Here is a 16015-nt window from a genome sequence, read left to right as displayed (position 1 = left end):
TGGGAAAGATCACTGTTTTTTCTTTTTTAAAGAAAAAGAACCAAGTGAAAAAGAGAGGCGTGTTCACTTGGCAGCAAAGGAAGACATTCTCCTTAAAAAGCAACTCTCTGCCAAGTTTTTAGCTTCTGTTTGTTGTTGCTTAAAAGGTAAACACAATTAAGAAAGAAAATACTGAGTCTTTAAAAACACAGCTGAGTATTTATGTTTTCACTCAGAGACTTCTGGGCTTATTTCTGAGGATCTTTCTTTGCTACTGAATGTCATAATAGTTAAACGCCACCAAAATAACTCTGCTGCACCGTTCTGCCTTGGGAAGAAGAGAATGGGCTCGTTATTAACGTCCATCCCTTTCAGATCGTGTTGTAATTCCTTAAAGTCTGAACACCAACATTATAATTTCCTCTTCCATTGCTGAGCGCACATACTTTTGTTCTGAAAATTCTATGTTATCAAGTCTTAAGGTACAGCTATCTGATCCCATCTTAATTGCATTTCCCAAGATAAGCCACTATATGGATAATAGGGCTCCCAAATGAGTTAACAAACCATCTGGGCTTGCTAACTCCTGAACTATCTGAATTTGTTTTGCCACAGAGGCAATTCTAGCCCTTGCTTGTATGTTAATGAGAATTCCCCTAAAAATCTCTTGGTCTATCACAAGTCTGCTAATTAATTCGATTCCTTTTTGTTGTTTTTGTGTTTGTTTTCCCAATTTTATACCACGTGGAACCATAGCTACAGCAAGTTTCAACAAGGAAATTTCCGAGTCAAAACTCCCTGTATGTGACAACTTATTCCAAGCTCTGGACAATATGGAAAGGGAAAGCAACAGAGAGTTAGTGCAAAGCATCTTAACTCTGCTGTGAACACCACTCAGGCCTCTTCTTAATCAAACCAATTCTCTGGCTTGCCACCATGGGCTAGTCCCTGCCATAGATAAAAAAAAAGTCTCTCCAGAGATCACTGCTGCTCAGATAATTGCCCATCACAGACTATTCCTTTAAGACTGGAAACCCCTTTGGGAACTTCCTGGGAGGCTGTCTGGAGAGGTAGTTCCCAGCTCTGAATAGCCCATATTTTTAAGCATGACAATGATTCCTTAGAAACCAAAGTACGGATGTATTATTCCTATTCTAGCATATTGGGAGGAAGGAAGGGTCACAGTCTTTCCCAGGCAGCTGATTTCCATGGCTAAGCAAATACCACTTAGAGTAAAGACTGTGTTTCCAAGTGCAAATGTGGGTGGGCATGTGGGGGAGGTGTCTTGTTCACACATGACACACCCACAGACAAGCAAGCACAACACAACACACTTATGCTGTCCAATGACAGATTCAACAGTCTCTGCATTGGTCTCCCTGCCTCTACACTTCTCTTCACATTGTTCTACCTTTTAGACTGCACTTTGCCCATGCCCACTTTGCAAATGCTTCCCCAGACTCAAGCATTTGATGATTTTGTGGTGTGTAGGATGAAATTCAAAGCCTGTCACTTATAGACCTCCTCAATATGGTGCTGACTATAATTAACAGAATGATGTCCGCTGCCTGCCTCCCCGCCACCCCCCCCCCCAGATGTCTAGGTCCTGTTCCCTGAACCTGAGAATATATCTTACATGACGAAAAGTACTTTGCAGATGTGACTGAGTTAATTTAGACATGAGGAGATAATCTTGGATTTTTCCAATGGGCACAACGTAACCACCGGGACCTTATAAGAGGAAGGCGGAAGGGTTCGAGTCAGAGATGTGATGACAGAGGCAGAGAGTAATGTGCCCTGAAGATGGAGGAAGGGGCCATGAGCCAACACACTCAGGTGGCCTCTAGAAGCTGGGAAAGCCAAGGAAACAGACTTTTCCTCAGAGCCTACCACAGGAACACAGTTCTGCCGACAACGTGATTTCAGCCATAAGACTCACTGTGCACTTCTGACATACACAACTGTTAGGTAATATATTTGTGTTCTCTGAAGCCACTAAATCTGTGGTCATTTGTTACAGTAGCGATAGGCAACAAGAGCATTCACGTTGTACCTCCTCCCTCCATATCTTCCTGAATCCTTGGTCAAAGCCACATTTCATCAGCCAGAATGTTTTACGGTCTGACTGCAGATTCTATTCATCCTCCAGGAACGCCTTCCATTCCACCTTTTCTATGACCAAGGGGTCCCCACTTTCTCTGGATATCCCTAGTATTGTTCTGGAACCACCTCTGATGTCCTCTTTCTCATAGGTAGTATCATAACACTTCTGCTACTACTTTGAACTAATGCTTAACTTGCTGTGACTCTATGTTTGTCCTCCTCCCCAACTGAATTTTATTTAAGTGCTCTGATGATGGGGCTGATGTCATATCATTTTCTTGTTTTACCCACAGTTCCTAGTGTGGGATCATGCACAAAGAAAGCACTAAATAGATATTTAAACTGGGACATATTAAATAAATTATCATAAAATGTGTAAATGGTCCTTCTTAGCAGCAACTTCATAGAATTAAACCTGGCAGTGGCTCTCTAGATTTCTGAAGTGGCATCATAGAATGAGTCTATAGGGTTGTGATCACTGGTCAGTAAGGAAAAATAAAGAAAGAGGTAAAAGTATTATATAGATAAAAAGAAGAAAATGGTAGTAAAAATGACAAGGTACTAAAATCCCCCCAAACTCTTTCCCAAATAACCTGACATGTTCCAGTGCAGGTGTTAACACAATAAAAACAGAGTTAGGCTTTAAATTTTAGGGCTTTTAAGGGGGCATTCATATGGCCCGTGTCTTCTGAACTCCATTCAGTGCCAGATGCAGAAGACATTTCTTCATAAGGACAGAGAGGAGAGTATAACAGACTTTCCAATTATTTTTTTCAACCAGGAACTTCTCCAATGATAAGCTGAAATCTACAAGCAATAGCATTTCCTAAAAGATTGCATTAAAAAAAAAATGACACTATCTGTTTGTACCTGCATATCAGCAGTGAGTCCCATTCTGGAGACAAATGGCCTCCGTTGAAATCCTAACTCCATCTCTTAGCGGTTGGGTAAACTTTTAAGACCTTTCTGGCCTCAGTTTCTCATCTCTGCAATGGGAATAATATGAATACTTCCTCATTTGGCTGTGGTGAGGATTAAATGAGATAAGGCATGGGAGGCAATCAATAGAGTGGCCCATATGTAGTGAGTCTTCAGGCAAGAGGACTTGTGATTATTGTTCTACCTGGAAACCTGCTTGGGTCACTTCTATAATCTTCTGGGACACAAACCAACTGAGTGTGTTTGGAGATGAATGGAGGAGGAATGGCTATTGCACAGGAGGAAATGGCATAGAGAAGAGTTAGCTGCCAGGATTAAGGACAGTGTTTGAGCAGTAGACCTCAAGGCAAGGTCAGGTCTATGCAGTGTTTTCACATCCAAAGACCACATCTTTGTCACTAGCACTTCAATATATGTATGCACTGCTTGTGAACACAGAACTAGGGAGGAGAAAACACTTAGCATTTCCAGAAACTGGAGGGAAGCCTAGCACCTTCCATGTTGCATGGCTCCAATGTAATTATGATCACAGTATAAAGTATGCATCATTTCCCCTCATTTTACAGACACAGGAATGTGCCTCAGTGAAAGAAGCCAGATACTTGACAATGCATATAATTTGATTTCATTTGTAAATAAAGTTTACCAAGAGTACAACACATAGTTTTAGTGTTAGAACTAAGTCAAGAAAGTGGTTACTCTGGAGAGGAGAAAGGAGGAGCCACTGGAGAGGCCTCCAAACCCCATTGGGGGATTCCAACGGGCTGGCAACAATGGTCCACATCTTGGTTTAGGTGGTGGTTACACAGAATTCTTTGGCTGATAATTCACTGAGCTATATATAAATATTTCATGCATTTTTAAGTATACTATATTTCAACCAAAATGCTTATGAAAATGAGGCTCTGAAGAGTTAAGTAAGTTGTTCAAGTTCACATGGAAGACCTGGGGAAGAGTATGGATTCAGATTGTCATTTCTCAGATTAGACACCAAAATCTATAGTCTTCCCCAAGCTTTGCTGCCTTCAAAGAGGATGAATAAAAAATGAGTCTTCTCCATCAATAGTAGGCTACTCTTCAGTCAAGAAACCTCTCTCTCGGGTCAGAAAGAAATGTTTTAAAGCAAGATTCTTTTGTTGTTTTTTTAACTAAGGAAGGCAAATCAAGATCCTATCATCTTTGTATATATTTTTCCTTGAAAAGTGGGCTGTCTCTGGTAATGTTTTCTTTGGGTTAGAGAGGTTTCTAATCTTTACAACTGATGCATCAGCCACAGTAAAAGCCTCTAGTTCAGAACTTCTGATTTGGCCTCTAGTAAATTTCTTTTGCTTGGAGAGTCCAAGGACCCGAGTCAGTAAAATAAAGTAAACAGATAATTAAAGCTGAATAGACAGTCCAGATACACACAGTTAAGTAATTTTTGACAAAGTCATATAAATCATTCAAAGAGGAAAGAATATCTTCTCAAGCCAAACAAGTGGATATTTGCGTAGAAAAATAAAGAGACACTTCAAATCCCTTCTTACGGCATACACAAACATTAATTCAGGATGGATCAGAGTTTTATTAAACCTAAAAGCTATAAAAAACACAAAGAAAATATTCGATGGGGTAGGCAGAGAATTCTTAGATTGGTTCAACATAGCACTCATCTTAAAATGAGAAATGTGATCAATTTGACTTAATTAAAATTAAATTCTGCTCCTTGAAAGACAGTAATAAGAAAATGAAAAGGGAAAACATTTTTGCCACATGTGTATCTGACAAAGGACTTAAACCCAGAATATATTTTTAAAAGTCCCACACATTAATCAAAAGATGAACGGTCTAATATTTCTTTTTTTAAAAAAAAATTTTAATGTTTATTTTTGAGAGAGAGAGAGAGAGAGTGTGAACGGGGGAGGGTCAGAGAGAGAGGGAGACACAGAATCCGAAACAGGCTCCAGGATCCGAGCTGGCAGCACAGAGCCTGATGCGGGACTCAAACTCACAAACCATGAGATCATGACGTGAACTGAAGCCAGCCGCCTAACCGACTGAGCCACCCAGGTGCCCCAACAGTCTAATATTTCTAATGGGCAAAGTATCCAACAGATATTTTATAAACAATAATGGATGGTTCAGTAAGCACATAAGAATATGTTCAATAGGGACACCTTGGTGGCTCAGTCATTTAGGCATCTGACTCTTGATATCAGCTCAGGTCACAATCTCATGTTTTGTGAGTTTGAGTACTGCATTGGGCTCCATGCTGACAGTGTGGAGCCTGCTTGGGATTCTCTCTCTTTCTCTCTGCCCCTCCCCTACTCGGGTATGTGCTCATGTGCTCTCTCTGTCTGTCTCTCTCTGTCTCAAAATAAATAAATAAACTTAAAAAGAAAAAGATTATGTTCCACAATCATTGGTCATCAGAGTAATTAAATTCACAGTGAGATGTCCGTGTACCCTCACAAGAACAGCTAAAAGATAGTTAGGTAACATCAATTGTTGGCAAGGATAGGAAACAACTGGATAAATAATAAATAAATAAATAAATTCTGTAGTGCTTTGTTGGCATATCAGTGAATACAAATCAGTTTGATGCAGGGATTTCTCAAAGGGTCATGTTTCTGTTCACTTAGAGCTGTCATGCACAAGTAGTACATCCCTCCTGGGTATTTGTCATCAGTTTTAGTCTTATTATTTATCCCATTATGGTTTTATATATCTTTTTCATTGTTTTTTTTTCTATCTCTCCTACTAGATCGTGAACCCTAAGAGGGCGGAGTGCGTACCTGGTACCAGAAACAGAAAATAAGCTCAAAGAAGAGGTCTTGAATGAATGATGTTTAAATTAATGAAGGAATCAATGGAGAAGAAACAGAATGACAAGAATTTAAAGATTATGAGGCATTTTGGTAAAGGGCAGAAGCACATTTCTAAAGTCAAGGCAACAATCTTGCTGAGGGCTGCCTGCTTCCTTGTGGGTCTTCGTTATGGTCTATCTACCTACGTGACCAGTCTGGACAGCAAGTATTTATTGAGAAGTTACTACATTCAAGGCCCTGTACATGGGTAGGAATAATCTGGATGAGGAGCTCATAGACCAATATCCAGTTATATCCTGAACTAAAGTGAATGACTGTAAGTGACTGCCAGTTTGGATTTGAGACATAGCTATGATTCCTATCCTTTGCTCGTTTTCATAAATCACAACTTGGATTTAAATAATGATACGGCACTCAAGCACAGGGGCTTAAATAAATCGTCCTTTGCATTCCAAAGAGTCTGCTCAGGTGTGTAGTTGTGTTTTAGTAAATCACAAGATTTTCACATTCAAGTCTTTTCTGACTCTTTTATTATATGAGGCAATAGAAATTTGTATTAATCTTTATTTCTCTGCCTAATTTTAATTCTCTGTGTATAAGGAGCACCACATTGAGGCTGTTTTCAGTGTGGTAAAATAGCATCTGACACAAACTCTTTGTACGTATACCTCATTGTTGCTGATCTTACCAGTGTGTAATTCTTTAACTCACTCATAACCTGCCCCAACCTAACACCCAGCTTCTTCAAGGATAGCTAGTGTCATGCCCTCAAGTAAATCTTTATTTTTTGAACTTCACAGTGGAAGTGGCTAATGGGCATTTTCCTTTACTGCAGCTAACATCCCATCCCCAGTGCATTAGTCAGAAGGCCAAAGAGCATATCATTTGCAAGAGCAGCACTGAGCATATTTATGACATTTTAAATTGAGTAAACATCAGACTTTGATTTTACAACTTCAATTTTGAAAGGGGCCCCCGCTAATAAATAATGTGATAAATTTCAATTAGGAATGTTGCATTTCATCACTTTTTTAAAAGTGATTTTGAATAGAGACTCAGGGATTGCAATATAGTTGGAAAGAGTTCAAAGTAAAAAATAATCAAGGAGTTATCCATGGCAGAGAATTTTTACAAAAAAGCTGTATTTTTTACAAAAAGATACATGAGAAATGAAATGTAAATCCATGTCCAAATTTAGAAGACTCAATCTTAATATCTATGTTGGAAAAAAAATTTTTTGTAATTGTGAACTCAGGACTGAATCGTAACGCAAAAAAAAAAAAAAACCACAACAAAACAAAACATAACAACAAAACAAAGAAAGAAGAGAAAAAAAATAAAGAAATAAAGCAGCTTCCCCTTGTGCAATTTTTCTGGAACTCTAGTGAGGAAATGCTGCCTTTTCTTTTAAAACTGTGGTTTTCTCACAAAATTTTGCTCTAATCCTATTCAACTCCATCAAATGTGGGCATTTTAATTCTGCATAATTCTAGTTTCTTAGAGACGGATGTGAAGCACCAGTTCCTTGGGGACAGTCAGTGCTGAGACAGGTCAGAGAACAGAGGGATCCCTGTGGGCAAGTGAGGAGGGAGTGTTGGGAAGGTTTTGTAAAAGAGAGAAACCTTGACTAGGATTAGAGGGGCTGAATTGGATAGTAAGACCTAACTCAAAAAAAGCTTTTTATTTAAAAAAATATACATCCAAGTATAAACCCATGGGTAGAATGAGAAGATAGTGTCAGACACATTATCTGGTCCAAAGAAACTCTGTTTTCCTTGTAAATGTACATTATAATTGCACAAAATACCATGGGCGATCATGTGCTTTATACAAGCATGCAAAGGACTTGCATGTGTCTTAGCATTTCTCAAAGTCTGTTCCATGGAACCTGCAGGTGTTAACAGATAAACTCTGGATAAAGAGGTTCTGTGGTCAAAATATTTGGGAAACTCCCAAGGTTCAACCATTCTTTTTCAGCCTCAAATACTTCTCAGCATCATTATGATGCAAATGTGCACTGAGAATCTATAATGGGGAATATATTTAGGATTTTCAAATTTATTTTATCATAAAACTTCTCTTGGGATGTTTCAAGTGTCTTGTAGTTTCTATGCTCTATTTCTTAGAATAGTGCTTGATAGATAGTGAAGAAATAACACTACTATCATTACCATTCCAAGGTCATATGACTAGTGATGGTAAAGCTTAGATTTGAAGCCAGGTTTGTGGGTGTCTACGCTATACAGTAAAATCAATATCCATGTGGACAATGACAAAATTGGTGAATCAAGTCAAGAGGTATGCTGAGCAATGGAAACAGCATGAGCTTCAGCATCAAACAGAGCTGTGTCTAATGCCAGTAAAACAGATCATTTACTGTACAATGTGTGTCCGTTAGCTCACCTGTCCAAACCTCCATTTCTTCACAGACTATAGAAGGATGTTTGCACCTGTATGGCAGGGCTATTGTCAACATGTGAGCTGATCTGTATCAAATGTTCCTATCACAATGACCCTGGCAAAATGGTAATAGTCACTAATGAAATTGAATCATACACGTTAAAGTCATATTGAAGAAGAGGTTGGGTAAAAACGAGCATCCTGAATGCAAATAGTGAACATTCTTTACTATATCAAAGCTGCATCAGGATCCCTTTAAGAAAAAGGCAAATCAAGTCTATGACGGCCCTCGGTCACTCCTTCTAGATCCATGTGCTTGCTTGTTATCATTCAAGGCATTCCAAAGAGAGTTGGGATGGCCTGTCAGCTGTGTTTTGCAGGAAAGCTCCATAATCTTGTAAACCTGGTCTGGTCCCCTCTTTCCTTCCCTGCTCTTCTCTCTCTGTAGTGATTTCTTTCTCCCATTTGAATTCACATTATTGTCCTGAACAGCATTTGCTCATCATCTTAAATTCTGACTATGTTCCCTGCAGTAAATTACAAAAGGCTGGATCTAAAAAGAAAATGGGGGTGGGGGGTGAGGCTAAAGGGACTGCTTCTCAGCAGCCAAGCTGGCCTGCGTGGCAAATGACTGGCATATAATACACCATCTAGAAAGAAGCTTAGCACTTGGGGAACGTCCTCATCTACATCCTCATCATCACCAGCCTTGCTGAGTGGTCTCGGCAAAAGACAACATGTGAAGAATGACTTATTGCCTACAGAGAGATCTTGCGTTTTCCACAATATGGCGCTTAGAACTAAGAAAAGAAAAACCAAAACTGAAAATAGACATTTTTTTCTGTAACTCATTTGGCAAAACAACCAGACCTAAGCAGATATAAAGTTATTTAGAGTTTTCATCCCACTTCATGGTATATACACTTGCTGTTGTGTTTGATTATGGCATGCTCAGACCCGACCCAAGGTGTTCTGTAACACATGGCATCTCTACTGTAACACTTTTCTAAAATCTCAAAAACCCTGAATAACAAAATGTACCTAGCTCCAAAGGAGTGTGGTTCTGTATAATCAAAACATCAGAACTTTGTGTACTGAAGAGTATGTTTCTTTCCCCTCTCCACTGATTAATCTCTCCACAACACCCACCACCTCAAGCTGACCCCTTCCCCTTCTGCTACTTCTATCTTTGGCAGCATGCTCAAATAGTTGAAGGTCATCATCAACTGTGTTTTTGGTCTCCCCTTTTTGTGCCTTTCTTTTATTCATTTGGTGATTCTTATTTTTGGCTTTTTAGGTACTGAGGCTCTCTACCCCTAGGACCAGACTCTATTACCCCACCCAAATGTGCATGGAATAATGGTATGAAAAATGGTCCCAAAACTCCTGTTGTGGAGGAAACTGTCTTGTGGGGGGAAAATATATTCTTGCGAGGAGTTCAAGTAAGTAAATTAGGATGTTAAGCTGTGCTACATGAACAAATGAGAGCAGTTTGTGTTTTGGTTCTTGAGAGGCCTGGAGAGAAGAGCAGCTGAGAGAGAGGATTGAATTGAAGAAAAGAACCATTTAGTAATTGGATTGTACTGGGGATAATTAACAGTGAAACAGCCGTCAGCTAAAATAACATTGAAGCTTAGAGATGTCTAAAATGTGATATTAGGTTGTTCATCTGATATATCATGTGACTACTAAAATTTCTGTGAAGTTTATCCCAGAGGTGTTTTATGGAAGAGGAGTTTGGGTATGTGTGTGTGTCTGTATGTGTGCATAGAAATCAAGGAAGGGCCTGGTTTTCCTGTGTGTTGGTGTGAGAACAGGGACATTATGGACTGAAGTAGGAGCCCAAAGACAAAGGTATCAAAGCATTAGTAGAATCTCTGTATATAGAAAAAATTAACTCAAAATGGACTAAGACCTAAACATAAGAGCTAACACTATAAAACTCTTAGAAGAAAATGTAACTTTCATACAGGCGACAAAAGTAAAAACTAAATTGGACTTCATCAAAATTAAAAATGTTTTGCACCAAAGAACACCATTAAGACAGTATAAAGACACCCACAGAATGAGAGAAAAGTTTTCAAATCATACATCTGATTAAGAATTTGTATCCATAATATATAAAGAACTCTTGCATCTCAATAATAAAATGGAAACCCAATTAAAAATGTTAACAGGATTTGAACAGACATTTCTCCAAGGAAGACAGACAAATGGCAAATAAAGTACATGAAAAGACACTCAACATTATTAGTCTCTAGGGAAATACAAATCAAAAGTACAATAAGATACCATTTCACACCCGCTAGGAGGTTATAACCAAGAAAGGAGACAATAACAATTGATGGCAAGTATGTGAAGAAACTAAAATCCTCCTACGTTATTGGTAGGAATGTAAACTAGCGTAGCCGCTTTGGAGGCAGGTTCTCAAAGTGTTCAACAGAATCACCGTAGGTCTCGGCAACTCCTTTCCTAGCTATATGCCCAAGAGAACTGAAAACGTATGTTCATGCAAAAACTTGCATGTACATGTTGGTATCAGCATTATTCATTATAAAGAATGGAAACAATCCAAATGCCCATCAATTGATGTGGAGTACCATACAATGGAATATTATTCAGCCATGAGAAGGAAAGAGATTTTGACACAGGCTGTAACATAAATGAATCTTGGCAATGTTTTGGTAAAGTGCAAGAAGCCAGACACATAAGGCTGCATCTATGATTCCATGTGTATGAAATATTCAGAATAGGCAAATCTATAGAGACAGAACATAGATTAGGGTTTGCCGAGGGCTGAGGTAAGGGTAAATGGAGACTGACTTCTCACTGGTACTGGGTTTCTTTTGGGGATAATGAAAATATTCTGGAATTAGTGAGTGGATGCACAACTCTGTGAATATACTGAAATCCACTATATTGTACAATTTTAAAAGGTGAGCTTTATGGTATATGAATCCTCTCTCAACAGAGCTGTTATTTAAAAACAGTGTCAGTGGATGATGGGCTTTGAGAAGGGCACTTGTTGGGATGAGCACTGGGTGTTGTATATAGGTGATGAATCATGGGAATCTACTCCCAAAGAGCACGCTGTAAACGCTGCATGTTAGCTAACTTGACAATAAAGTATACTTAAAAAATGAAAAATAAATAAAACTATTACAAGAAAAAATAAAAAATAAAAAGAGCATCAGTGCTCCAGGAATTTTTTAGGTTCCTGAAGAGATCTTTGAACTTGAATCAGTACAAAATTTTTCCCCTATATCTCAAGGGGCAAAGAGATACTGGATGGTATTCAGCTTATATTTGTAAGGTTTTATCTAGTAAACATCACTCAGTTGGATGTCCAGTGTGACCTATCATTATTATTGTTTTCTATGAAAACTCTGACCCCTAAAAGATTGGAAGCATGGAGTGAGGTTACACATGATTTCTGCCTTCTCACATCCTGATATGGAATCTACTCCCTGCATAAGATATAAACATACTCTAAATACCTCACCATTCATATATGATATTGGCATAATGCACCGGGTTTTTAAAGCACCTTGGCCTTTATGCTTTCAATAATAATAATTATTCCCAATGTAAAGATACAACAACCAGGGCCTAAATAAGATTTTAAGTGACATAGATAGGAAACAACCCCAGAATTGGAGTGTGCTACATTGACAGTCGAGCCTCCCTTACACACCTTACTGTGTATAATCCACTTCTCAACTCAAAGGACTGAGTGATCACATCAATGAAAGCTTGTTGTTGGTGGTGGGGGGGGGGGGCGGGTTATATTAGCAGGAGCCTCTTTTACTTAGTCTTCTTAGCATGCTGACAAGGCCACTGCTTACTCTGCTTCCTTTAGCTGGGTTAGTCCAAGTACAAGGAGGTCTCATTCATTTGTGAATGCATTTAATTTCTAGGGAAAGCAACTCATGCAAGTGTGCTCATTCTTAGCAGTTTGCCTTGGGAAAGTCAACTTTACCTCTCCATGTCTGACTTTTCTCCTCTGTACAAATGTACAGGTAAGAGTCTCTACCTCACTGGGTCACAGTGAGGATTAAATGAGATAATGCACCAGTACACCAGGATCTAATGAGTGCTTTGTAAATAAGTTACTAATAACAAAGATTCCTCACCTGAGAATGAAGGACCTCAGGGAGCTACTGCTGAACAGCAGGCCTCTCTCTGAAGGACCTCTTTGAATTGCTCAATTTTCTCAATTGTGAATCACCATAATGTGATTCTCCTTGAGTCACAGAGATGTTTTTTAAAGAAGGTGAAGAAAAGAAAGGCATGGCATTACTTTAGGAAGGAAGGAAGGAAGGAAGGAAGGAAGGAAGGAAGGAAGGAAGGAAGGAAGGAAGGAAGGAATGACAGACACACACATGAAAACTAAGAATCTGCAACACGTTTTACCTATGTGTTGGGGAGAAATCGGGTGTGTCCACCACTGCTGTCTATAGTGAAGTTTTGACTAATGTATGCACGTGAAATAAAAAATGTCCTCGAAGCTTCTCAGGGCTGCGGCCTGCTTAGGTATTTATGTCTAGTGATGAAGGCAAATGCAATTCAGTCTGCTGAGCGTAAGAAAAACCATCCCCAGACCCACTCCACTATCTTTCAACATAATGCATTATACTCTTTTCCCAGCAGTTAACATTGCTCAGAAAATCCCTTCATGGGTTTCTCCCTTTCCAAAACTTGGGTTCTTACTCTTTTCCCAGAAACAATCCTCTTTATTGAGTATATCTACCACAGATACACTGGTCGTGCTTCAGGAACATCAGCATTCACATTATTTCTGTGCCTTTGTTTGCAACATAAATCCCTGAAACCCTGTCTCCGAGAGGGAATGTTGTCATTCCTGCCATGGGGTAAGGCATTTAGCTTAGTGTTAATTTGCCATCAGCGTAATTTAAACAACTTCATAAAATATAAATGGCATGAAATGGAAACGCATTTGTTTTGGTAGCAGATGCCTCTGTTTTATGTGAGGAAGTCAGTCTCATGGTTACAGGCACATTGGGTCCCCTGCCAGGGCCTTCAACATAAAACACGGAGGTTGGACGCCACCCATATTCTGAGAAATGAACACAATTGCTTGGAAATGCCACACTGATACCTTTTCCACAAATGCCAGAGAGAAACAAACTAAAATGGGACTTTTTTTTTTTTTTTTACCCCTGCAGAGAAGAAAGAAAATCAGAAGATTGAGTCTTACTGTCCTGACAGGTATCCTGAGATGTGTTATCTTAAGGGAACGCTTTTCTCGAACAGAAAAGAACTTCCAACTAATACGGCTACTTCTAAGGTAAGGCTGTGTACTGCTTTTGATAGCAGGGATAGGACAATATACAAAGTCCCCGCTGGGCCATGTGATTAGTCTTTTCAGCCCATGGCTTTCGAGTGCTTCTCCTTATCTCCCATTACACCTCTCTGTGACATTCCATTGTTCATACTTGGGGGATATGGGAGGAAAGGGATTTCATTCATTCATTTATCAAATACTTGCATTTTTCTATGTGCCGTGGATTTTTTACTCACAATGAATACAAAGGTGAACATGGCAAATTGCTAGTTTTCTAATTTTCAACTTCGGTCAGCCTATTGTATTCTGAGGCATCTCTATGAAACATGTAATAACTAGTAAAATCATAGTTTTTCATCTAAAGAACCGTCCCTTGTCTCTTTTGTATCTGGATTGGTGAAATCAGGTAAGCTAGCCTGTACTCAAGTGTGGGATTCTCTCCTTCTCTTCCTTGATGTTTAAAGATGGTCAACACTTTGGTTTTGGCCGCCTTTCAAAAGAGGCTGTCTCTCCATCTCACACTAAATGTGAGTTATTGACCTTCCTCTCACAATCCTGCTCCCCTCTCAGCCTTCCCTATCTTGGGTGATGGCCACTTCATTCTTCCAACTTGTGGGCCAAATCCTTGAAGTGGGTCCTTGACCCTTCTCTTTCTCTGACACCTTACATCCAATCTGTCAGGAAACCTCCCTTGCCTCTACCTTCCACATGCATCTGGAACCTGATCTCTGCTCCCTACCTCTCTGCTACCTCTCTGGCTCAAACTGCCATCTTGCGTCTAGGGTAGGACTGGAGCTTCCTATAAAGTCTCCCTCCTTCCACCTTTGCCATCCTATAGTCTATTTTCAATGAGGCATCCGGAACAATCAGTTTAAAATGCAAGTGAGATCATGTAGCTCCTGTTCCCAAATGCCTGTAATTAGGTCATCCTCACTGTGGTCAGAGTAAAAGCCAAAGTCCTTAGAGACTGAGATCTGGTTCCTTTCTTTCCCTGGCCTCACCTCCTACACTCAACTCCCCACCCCTCTCAGTGTCCATACCAGCAACCTCTTTGCTGGCCCTGAACATACTGGGTACACTCCAATCTAATGGCATTTGCACCTGAGTTAGCTGTTGCCTCTGTTCCTTTACCTAGAATGTTCTTCCCCCCATATATTCATGGCTGACTTCTCCATTTCTTTTAGGTCTTTGCTCAAAAGTTTCCTTCCCCCTGAGATCTACTGTAACCATCCTAAAATTATAACCTTTCTCATTTACACAGTACATCCATCCTCTTTACTTGCTCTGTTTTCCTCTCCCTCCCCACACTTACCACTTTCTTACCTACTATGTAACTAATTTCTCGTGTCTTGTTTCATATCTGATCCCCCCACCCCCCACAGGTTGGTTGTGCCATGCAACTAACTGGTCCTTGCCCAGGAATTGTGACAAGTTAAATATGTCACTTCCAGGTTAGAGCATTTAATTGCTGACATGAGACACTCTGGAGCTCTCTTGTCTTCTGTATGGAAATCAGCAATGTCTGTGAATGGGGACTTTGATCCTTGACTTATTCCAATGAGCAGGACCCTCCCACCTTTTCCACTCTAGCAAACTACCACAGACATAACAGCAAGAAACAAGCCTTTTTGTCTTGCTACTGAGTCTTGGGGGTTGTTTGATGGTACAGCATTGCCTAAGCCACTCTGATCGATGCAGGGAAGATGGAGAAATTGCTTACCCAGTGTCACACAGCCAGGAAGTCCAGACATTCCTCTATGACACATAACAAATTTCTGAAGGTGTGTTGGAAACACAATGGTCTGAAAGTCAAACAATATATTTGCATGCTTTAAATTGAGGACCAATCCCAAGGAACTAAAGCCATTTATAAAACCCAACCTGTGGGCTGTGCAGATGCTGCCTTCTTCAGAATCAGACAACTAGTCAACAGATGACGACTTCAATAGAGGACTAGGTAGAGGTGAGATTGGCTGCAGCAGGGTTATTGTTATCTTATCATTTCTCTTTTCCACTGGGTAGGAAACCACTCCAAGCAAATTCCTGGTGAATCCCCCTTAACAAGCTGCCTCAGGGACTGAAATGACCAGCACAATGGTTCTCAAACCTGTGTATCAGAATCACCTGAAGAGCTTATTAAAACACAAGCTGCTGGACCCCACTCCAGTGGGTCTGGAGTAAGCCTGAGAATTTGTATTTTTCATAGTTTTCCACATGACTCTCATGATACTGGTCCAGAGACTACACTTGAGAACCATTAACAACAATAAGTAGTCCAAGTGTCAATTCAAAAACAAAACAGAGGCTCCGGGGTGACTCAGTTGGTTAAGCGTCCGACTTCTGCTCAGGTCATGATCTCACAGTTTGTGAGTTTAAGCCCTGTGTTGGGTTCTGTGTTGACAGCTCAGAGCCTGGAGCTGGCTTCAGATTCTGTGTCTCCCTCAATCTCTGTCCCTCCCTCTGCTCACACTTTGTCTCTCTA

At 39.9% G+C, this 16015-nt stretch overlaps 1 protein-coding gene and 1 long non-coding RNA gene across 8 annotated transcripts in view; one reads left to right on the top strand and one right to left on the bottom strand.

Annotated features, from left to right (window-relative positions):
• The window catches only part of LOC113594227 (uncharacterized), a 98316-nt gene extending 83956 nt beyond the window's left edge, over positions 1–14360 (top strand). The window contains exons 3-6 of the long non-coding RNA XR_003414554.2: positions 5765–6144; positions 9526–9670; positions 12146–12247; positions 13415–14360. This is a non-coding gene — a long non-coding RNA (uncharacterized LOC113594227). The remainder of the gene's footprint in view (positions 1–5764; positions 6145–9525; positions 9671–12145; positions 12248–13414) is intronic.
• Positions 1–16015, bottom strand: part of TRPM3 (transient receptor potential cation channel subfamily M member 3) — a 485893-nt gene that overhangs the window by 324973 nt on the left and 144905 nt on the right. The gene's annotated exons all lie outside the window — the stretch shown is intronic.

This window comes from Acinonyx jubatus, chromosome D4 (assembly GCF_027475565.1).
Source record: "Acinonyx jubatus isolate Ajub_Pintada_27869175 chromosome D4, VMU_Ajub_asm_v1.0, whole genome shotgun sequence".
NCBI classification, from domain to species: Eukaryota; Metazoa; Chordata; class Mammalia; order Carnivora; family Felidae; genus Acinonyx; species Acinonyx jubatus.
The sequence above is the reverse complement of the archived record's forward strand: the minus strand, read 5'-3'. Positions and strand labels throughout refer to the sequence as shown.